Source organism: Phascolarctos cinereus, unplaced genomic scaffold (assembly GCF_003287225.1).
Source record: "Phascolarctos cinereus isolate Bilbo 61053 unplaced genomic scaffold, phaCin_HiC Scaffold_3;HRSCAF=262, whole genome shotgun sequence".
Classification (NCBI taxonomy): Eukaryota; Metazoa; Chordata; class Mammalia; order Diprotodontia; family Phascolarctidae; genus Phascolarctos; species Phascolarctos cinereus.
In genome coordinates this window covers 183,572,643-183,582,354 of record NW_027555736.1, presented here as the reverse complement: position 1 = coordinate 183,582,354, position 9,712 = coordinate 183,572,643, and positions in this window count along the sequence as shown.

Genomic DNA, 9,712 nt, shown 5'->3' with positions numbered 1-9,712 from the left:
CCTACAAAATAAAGATTTCATGATGAACAAAATATTTCATAGAGAAAATAAGAAAAATGAAACTTGCTGACGTTAGTTTTGCTTTGTATTTCTTATTCAACACCCCACAAAATGCTGTGCTATCCCCATTTATGGAGATAAAATGGAAAACAAAAAAATAAATTTCTGATCAGAGATTAGGTTGCATCAGAGCCAGGGAGGGAGCCAGAGGTCAAAGGGGAAATTTTGTTGGCTATGGAATATCTGCTCGGCTTCCACTGAATTCTTTTTTTGGACAGAAAATGGAAATGGGGTTGATGTGTCCAGTGGTTGGTTTAGGACCCTGGAAACTGAATACTGGGAAAAGGGTTATTTCCCTGGAGTTGATGAAGATGACTTCTCTGAAGATAGCTGGAGGGTAATATTAGGAATGAACAAATGTTCATTGGACTCATCCCTTCTGGAGAGACAAATGCTGGCTAGGAGTCTTGGTGTTGGCTGTGTATTTTGGAAAGATCCTAGAAGGGCTGAAAGGCTGAACAGCTCCTAGTTCTGATATCTACTATCACCTTTTCTAAGGAAACTGCCACCATTGGCTGGGTCAAATGGAGGGTACCCACCTCCCTAATATTATGGTTATAAAATAGTATCTCCTATTGTCTGTCTTTCCTCTTCCCCACTAAATTTAAATAAAAATTGTATTCCATTTGGAAGTTAAATCTTAGGGGTCAGTTAGGTCATTAGGGAAATATTTATAGTAGGAGTCAGTGGGCTCTCTTTTCCCCTTTATGTGACAGAGGGTATTAGCTTTATGACCCAGTAGATGTGTCATTGCAAAAGGAAGAAGAGCTGGTTTTCTTTTACTTTCATCCATAAGGGACACGACTATACCAAACCTAAATTCTGAACTGAGTGTTTTTTTTTTTTGGTTAATAAGGACAGGATCGGCATAACTGGACTGAGCTGTCATATTGATGACAAAACATCCATTGATGTTTCCAAAATATTTCATAATTCAAGTCAAGTTAAAAAAAAAGATTTTAGGGGCAGCTAGGTGGTGCAGTTGTTAGAGCACCGGCCTTGGAATCAGGAGGACCTGAATTCAAATCTGGCCTCAGACACGTAACACTCACTAGCTGTGTGACTTTGGGCAAGTCACTTAACCCCAAATGCCTCATTAAAAAAAAAAAAGATTTTAAGGGCCTATTATGTGAAAGAAACTGTGCTAAATACTGGATGGTTTTTAAACTATTAGTACAAAGATCATAAACCAAAAATGAAATGTCCTGTTCACTTAAGATTGATGGTAACAAAAACCTCACCAATGGGAACATTTGTGATCTTGACTTTAAAAGGCCTTAGAAGAATCATGTTTCCTGATCATGATGGAAAGTTGTCTGCTTTTTTTTTTAACAGTATAATTTTATTTGAAATTTTAATTGAGAAATACATCTATTTAAATAATATAAGAAAATAAGAAAAAATGAGCATGTAGAATGAAAGCAGACTACAAGAAATTGCAAATGATTCTACATGCATATAAACTTTATTTCCCAAATAGTTAGCTCTACCCTGGAAATTTGTATGTATGGACTTTAACAAAATAGTCTTTATATAGTCATTGTTTTTGTCTTCATTTTTGTCCTTCTTTCCTGTATATACATGATGTGTTGCTATTATTTTTGTCTTTAACTACACATGCTTTCAGTGTGTATGTTGTTTGGTCTGGCTTAGATAAACATATCTTTCCATATTTATAATTTCATATTATACAGTTATATTACATTAATATTACCATAATTTGTCTAGCTATTCCCCAATTAATGAACACTGAGTTTTGTTTCATATTATTACAAATGATATGGCTATGAATATTTTTGTACATGTAGATCTCTCCTCTGTCCCTAAATCCTATCTCTCCCTCTGGCCGTTCCCGCACCCCCCCCCCATATCAGTAGCCTGTAGGAACACATATTCCCAACAGTGTGACCATTGCAATAGAGTAGATACTTTTTGGTAACTCTTATAATTCCATATTTCTTTCCACAAAAGTTGGACCAGTTCATGACGCTATGGTTAGTGTATAGTAATATGAATCTTATTTTATTACAGCATCAACACTGAATTTTGTTGTTCTCTATTATTTGCCAATTTGATTTGTATTGGGTAACATTTTAGTGAATTTGCTTTTAACTATTAGAAATTCTGAACTTTTTCATGAATTTTCTGAAAATGTTTGTTTCTTCTTTTCACTTCCTTTAATTGCTTATCCATTGGATAAGGACTCAATCTTGGACATTTATGACAATTCTTCATATGTTTTGGATGTGAAGTTCTCATCAAATATACTTGATGTGACATTTTTTCCAGCTTCTTTCTTTCTGATTCTGAAAGCATTACTTTTTGTTGTGCAAAAGTTTTGTCTTTATATAATTAGATTAATCATATTATCTCTTAAAATTTCCTCCAAGTCTCAGCTACTTAGACATTTATTTCATTTCCATAGTTTTGAAACAAATAATGGTACCTTGACTTCTGGATTTTATGGAACATATTTTATTTAAAATTATTTTTTGTAGGTAGTATTTTTTCAATTATGTGCAAAGATAGTTTTCAACATTCATTTTTAATAAGATTTGAATTCCGTTTTTTTCTCCTTCCTTCCCTCCCCTTCCTCCACCCCAAGACAGCAAGTAATCTGATACAAGTTATACATGTGCAATCATATTAAGCTATTTCTGAATTAAGCAAGTTGTGAAAGAAGAAACGGAACAAAAGGGAAAACTACCCCAAAAAAGTGAAAACTACCATGCTTCCATCTGCATTCAGACACCATAGTTATTTTTATGGATGTGGACAGCATTTTCCATCATGATTTTTTTGGAATTGACTCAGATCATTGTATTGTTGAGAAGAGCAAAGTCTATCATAACTGCTCATTGCACGATGTTGTTGTTACTGTGCACAATGTTTTCCTGCTTGAGGATATTTTTAAAAATTAGAATATTTATCCATTTGGAGTTTATTATACTGCATTGCATGAGTTGCTATCTCCCCCCCTCTCTTATTTTTGGTGAGGCAATTGGGGTTAAGTGACTTGCCTAGGGTCATGTAACTAGTGAGTGTTATGTGTCTGAGGCTGGATTTGAACTCATGACCACCTGACTTCAGAGCCAGTGCTCTATCTACTGCATCATCTAGCTGCCCCCTCTTTCCCTTTTTTATTAAGCTTCCGTTCTGTCTTCCCAAAGATTCTTGTGGAATAATGATTATTTCCTTCAGTGTTTTGTGATCCTAGGTTTAGTAATCACCAGGATACTGCATAAATAGAGTTCTAGCTCGCTATTCCAAATCTAGTTTTGCTTGCTCATTTCCTTTTCTTTTTCCTTCTCTTATATGTTATTCTCTTCTGAGGCTCTCTGGTTGCTGTCTTTTTTTTTTTCCTCTTCTTATTTATACATTTATTTGAGCGAAGACCTCTTAGTTAGCCATCTTAAAGGAAGTCTCCACCTTCCCCCCTTAAATTATTTCACATCTCATTATTCTTGTAGTCAGGGGTATTTTCTGAATTCAACCAACATGAATTGAAGCAACAACTTGGTGTACTGGATAAAGTCATACATTTGGAATGAGAGATCCTGGACTTAAATCTTTGCTCTGCTGATTACTAGCTGCCTAACCTAAGACAAGTCAGCTACCCTTTCTGTGTTTCAGTTTCTTTAATCATGGAATGAAATTTGATTTAATGCTATATAAGTCCCCTTCTAAATACTATGATGCTAAAAGTGGAGTGCCTGCTGTGACTATAGCCCTGACCTCAAAAAGTTTATAATCTCACTGGGGAAAAAAGATATACAAATAAAAAACAGTCCAAAGAAGAACATCAGTGCAGAAAATAAAACCTTTCTTTAGCAATTTGACTTGTCTTTTTCAACTGTCCTCACTGTAAGCAGAGAAGGATAATTGTCAGAAAACGTAGGATACCCCTTATCTTAGGCACCTCTCTGCTGTGTTAGTGGCTTGATGGAAAAAGCTGGACCTGTTCTGTGGCCTTAAGGGGAGAGTAATTAGAGAACAGTATTCAGGATGCTAAGTTTCCAGGCAGACCTATGAATTTTGTGAAGTAATGTGTAATATATGGAGTATTGGATTTGGATTCAAGGCCTGGGTTTGAATAGACTTAGTTGCTTACTTGGTAGTTAAGTGGCACAGTGGATAGAGTGCAGGAACTGAAGTCAGGAGGAGCTAACCTGAGTTCAAATCCTGCCCTAGACACTAATCAGCTGTGTGACTCTGGACAAGTCACTACACCTCTGCCTGACTCAGTCACTTCATCTGTAAAATGGGGTTGATAATAGCACTACCTCACAGGGTTGTTGAGTGGATAAAATGGAATTGCATTTGTAAAATGCTTTACAAACCTTACAATGCCTCCCATATGACCTGGGGCTAATCATTTTGCCTTGCTAAGATTTAGTTTTTTTAAATATAAAACAAGGAAGAGTCTTTTTTTTTTTTGGCAATTGGGGTTAAGTGACTTGCCCAGGGTCACACAGCTAATAAGTGTCAAGTATTTGGTCTGAGGCCAGATTTGAACTTGGGTCCTCCTGACTTCAGGGCTGGTGCTCTATCTGCTGCACCACCCATCTGCCCCCAATGAGGAGATTTTAAAAAAATGATCACTAAGTCTTCTTCTAGTGCCAATCTATGATCTTGTGATCCTATAAATCAAATTCCAGGCAGCTATATTAAGAATGTAGGTCACTGGTACTTAGGTGGCTGGAAAACAGTGAAAACAGATGAGCATAGATCTAATATTACTACTAGAGAAAAAGAAATCATAGTATGTACCTGTAGATGTATCAGTAGTATTAGCTGTGTGTATGAAGGACATATAGATCTTTATATACAAAGACTAACTCATAAGAATGCATAGTATATTTCTAGCTATCAATCAACAATAAATCAAACATTAGTGAAAACTGGGACCATCCCTAGGAAATGTTATTTTGAAAAAATGTGGTCTAGAGATCATAGATTTAAAGTCCGACCCCCTCATTTGACAAATGAAGACATTGAGCCTAGAAAAGTTGTGACTTACCCAAGGTCACACAATGGCAGAATCAGGATTTGAATCCAGGTTCTCTGATTCCAAATCTTCTTCCCCAACCTGGGGTTTGGGTACAATGTCAGTTTTAAGATAGAGACCATACTTTTAAAAAACTATTAAAAAATAGAGCAATTGGAAGCTAGTGACTTTATGAGAAATCAAGACACTACAAAACAAATCCAAAAGAATGAAAAAAATAGAAGACAATGTGAAATATCTCATTGGAAAAACAACTGACCTGGAAAATAGATCCAGGAGAGAGAATTTTAAAATTATTGGACTATCTGAAAGTCATGGTCAAAAAAAGAGCCTAGACATCGTCTTTCAAGAAATTATCAAGGAAAACTGCCTGATATTTTGGAACCTGAAGGCAAAATAGAAATTGAAAGAATCCACCAATCTCCTCCTGAAAGAGATCCCCAAAGGAAAACTCCTAGGAATATTGTAGCCAAATTCCAGAGTTCCCAGGTTAAGAAGAAAATATTACAAGCTGCCAGAAAGGAACAATTCAGGTATTGTGGAAACACAATCAGGATAACACAAGATTTAGCAGCTTCTGCCTTAAAGGACCGTAGGGCATGGAATATAATATTCTGGAGGGCAAAGGAGATAGGATTATAGCCAAGAATCACCTATACAGCAAAACTGAGTAAAATCCTTCAAGGGAAAAAATGGTCATTCAGTGAAATAGAGGACTTTCAAGCATTCTTGATGAAAAGATCAGAGCTGAATAGAAAATTTGACTTTCAAATACAAGACTCAAGTGGAACATGAATAAGTAAACAGGAAAGAGAAATCATAAGAGACTTATTATGGTTGAACTGTTTACATTCTTGCATGGAAAGATGATATTCATAACTCATGATACCTTTGTCAGTATTAGGGTAATTGGAGGGGAAAAATTATATGTATATAGATAGATAGATAGATAGATAGATAGATAGATAGATAGATAGATAGAGGGCACAGGGTGAGTTGAAGATTAAGGGGTCATATCTGGAGAATAAAATTAAGGGATGAGAGAGGATTATGTAGGAGAAGAAGAAAGGGAGAGGTAGAATGGGGTAAATTATCTCACAAAAAAACAGAAAAGAAAAGGCTCTTACAGTGGAGGGGAAACGGGGGAAGATGAGAAGGAATGAGTGAATCTTATTCTCATGAGATTTGGCTTAAGGAGGGAATAACATCCACATTCAGTTGGGTATGGAAATCTGTCTTAGCCTACAGGAAAATAGGGGGAGAAGGGGACAAGAGAGCAGGGGGATGATGGAGAGGAGGGCAGATTAGGAAAAGGGGTAATCAGAAGCAAGTACTTCTGAGGAGGGACAGGGTCAAAAGAAAGAATAGAATAAATTGGGGGGCAGGATAGGATTAAGGGAAATAGAGTTAGTTTTTCACAATTTGTCTACTATGGACGTGTTTTGCATAACTGCACATGTACAACCTATATTGAGTTGCTTGCCTTTTCAATGAGGGTGGGTGGGGAGGAAGGAAGAGAGCAAATTTGAAACCTAAAGTTTTAAAAACATATATTTTTAAAAAATGTTTTCACATACTACTGGGAAATAAGAAATACAGGAAATGGGGTACAGAAGTCTATCCTGCCCTACAGGAAAATAGAAGGGGAAGGGGATAAGAGAAGGTGGGGGGAGAGATAGAAGAGAGGGAAGACTAGGGGAAGGGGTATTCAGAATGGATGCCATCTTGGGGTGGGGGGAGGGGTGAGATGGGGTGAAAATTTGGAACTCAAAATCTTGTGGAAGTAAATGTTAAAAACTAAAAATAAATAAATTTATATTAAAAAAAAACTATTAAAAAGTGTTATCTTTTGTCAGACCATTTGCTCCAAGTTTTGATTTGGAAAACTTGGTCACTATAGCTCATCCAAATTGATTTGCATTTTGTTGCATTTCCCCAAAGCATGTTGGCCATTTAGCAGTGAAATCCAAGTTGTCATGGGCTCCGACTCCCCCTGGAGGGCTAATTGCCATCTCCCAATTTTTTTTCTCACCAGGAATGTTTCTTTGAAGGAAGGGAATTTTAACATGGCAGAAAGAGGCTTCTAAGTTTGACGTCCTTTTTCTAAAAACTCTCTGGTCTCTTGTCTTCTTCCTTATTCTCCTAGCATAGATGAGGAGGTAAATTCTGTATCAGTCTCTTATCTGCGCACCCTATATCCTTTTTTGGCTTGGTAAAGAATGGTCACAGTATCAAATAGAAGGGGCACTGGAGGAACTAGTGGTGACCTCACAATTTAACATCACATAAATTGACCTGAAGGCATGATGGTTTTCTTTGATGAATCCTATCTCTTCAACAACCCTAGAATGAGGATCTTTAGTATCTCCACTAAAAAAGGAGATTGGAGTATAATATAGTTATCTCCAGGGTATTCCTAGATTAGCTAATCTCACCAATTAACATCTACTGAAGCATGCATGGTTTACTATGCAATCCCAGGGAATAGGAGAGCTAAATCTTAATTGGAAGCTTCAATACCATTATGCAAAAGACTCACTGGGAAAATAAATTGAGAAGGGGTGTCTTAGGAATTCCCTTAAATTATATCATAAATTTTTTGTGGATGACTGTATGCAACTATGTAATTTAAAATCTCTTTGACATTAAGCATTTACATTGAGCTCAGTTTCCCTTTGAGATAATTTATAGGATCATAGAAGGCAACTAGTTGGCTCAGTGGATAGAGTGCTGGGCCTGGAGTCAGGAAGACTCATCTTCCTAAATTAAAATCTGGCCTCAGACACATACTAGCTGTGTGATCCTGGGCAAGTCACTTATCCCTGTTTGCCTCAGTTTCCTCAACTGTAAAATGAGCTGGAGAAGGAAATGGCAAACCACTCCAATATCTTTACCAAGAAAATCCCAAATGGGGTTGCAAAGAGCCAGACACAACTGAAATGAATAAACAGCAACAACAACAAATAAGGTCTAGAAAGGACTCAGAGGCCCTCTAGTTCAGTTCCTTCATTTTACAGAGAGGTTTGAGAGACTTGCCCAAGATCACACAGGGAATAAGCATCAAAGGCAGGATCTAAACTTAGGTTTTCTGTCATCAGAGTCACTGCTCTTTCTACTGCACCATGACTTAAGATCATAGGATCACAGACTTAGAGTTAGAAAGGGATTTTAGGGGCCTTTGAATCTATCTCCTTTATTTTACAGATTAGGAAGCTGAGGTTGAGAGAAATTAAATGATTTGCCCAAGGTCACGTAGTTAGTGGAACTCAAACTTAGATCTTCCTGACTCCAAAGCCAACCTCCACTGAGGCAGACTTAAAATACCAGCTTATATTTAATAGTCAATCAGCTTGACTATATCCAGAAAAAGTGTTCTAGTGTGTAGAACCCAATGCAGGAGACATAGGTTTTGTTCTGAGCTCCATCTTTGGGTTGGCTTAGGTGAGTCACCTTTTTTTTTCCTATGCTGACCTATCTGTAAAGCGAGATCAAGAATCCTTGCAACTGAATTCTTTAAAAAGCCCTTTAAGACCTTCATAATAAAGGGCCAATATCATGAAATGAATTTAAAAAACAAATACAGCCCACCCAATGTCTTCTCTGGTACTTGTTCCCAGTGTAAGTACACGTATTGGTGCACACACATTTATGTGTCTATAATATTTGTATATGTACTCGGTGGGTGTGTTTCTGGTTCTTGCTTTCCCATGGGCTCAGTCAAATGTACCCTCTAGTATTTACATTTTGTTCAGCATAGCATTAAAAAAAAAAACCAAACCACTCCTGTACCAATAGTAATTTGGTTTCAGACAAACCACAAGTTTTGGAATGACATTCCACTATGGTATGGACAAGGCTGCCCAGTAGGAAATAGTAAAGAAGTAGAATTTGATTAATCTATACAGTATGTTCTGTACTTTGTAAGGAAGGTGGAACAAATAATTTGGCCCAACTTCATTGAGAAGGTATTTCACTCAGGCTCCTGATCTCTATGGCTAAACCATATGACTGATATGTTTTTCTCATATGTGTTATTCCCCCCATGTGTTATCCATTACGGATAAAGTTGGTTCAAAGTACCACAAGTCAGTATAAATAAGCAAAGCTCTGTGTATATGCAATTCTTAAGTTATTGTTCCATGTCATTGCCCTCAGTCAACCACTGAGGGCATCCTGATCTTGTACCAATCTTGTGTATGTATGTGTATATATGTGTATGTAAAATTACTATTTATACCTCTGAATCCAATCCTGTGCATACACTTACATGTGTATATGTATGCATAAGACTGGATTCAGAGGTGTAAAACTCTCCTCTTCTTTGCAAGAGTGATAAAGCTAAACTTTCAAATCATATATCTTGATTCTTGCTGCTTAGGGTCCTTTCCAGGAAATTAGAAACTTAATATAATAAACATTCAAACCTAGCCATTTGGGGAGATCCCTAAAGCTATTTGGAGGTAATACCTTCCATCTAGGGCAGCTAGATGGTATAGTGGATAGAGTACCAGGCCTAGAGTCAAGAAGATGAGTTCAAATATGATTTCAGACCCTGGGCAAATCATTTAACCCTGTTTGCCTCAGTTTCCTTGTCTATAAAATGAGCTGGAGAAGGAAACGGCAAACCACCCCAGTATCTTTGGT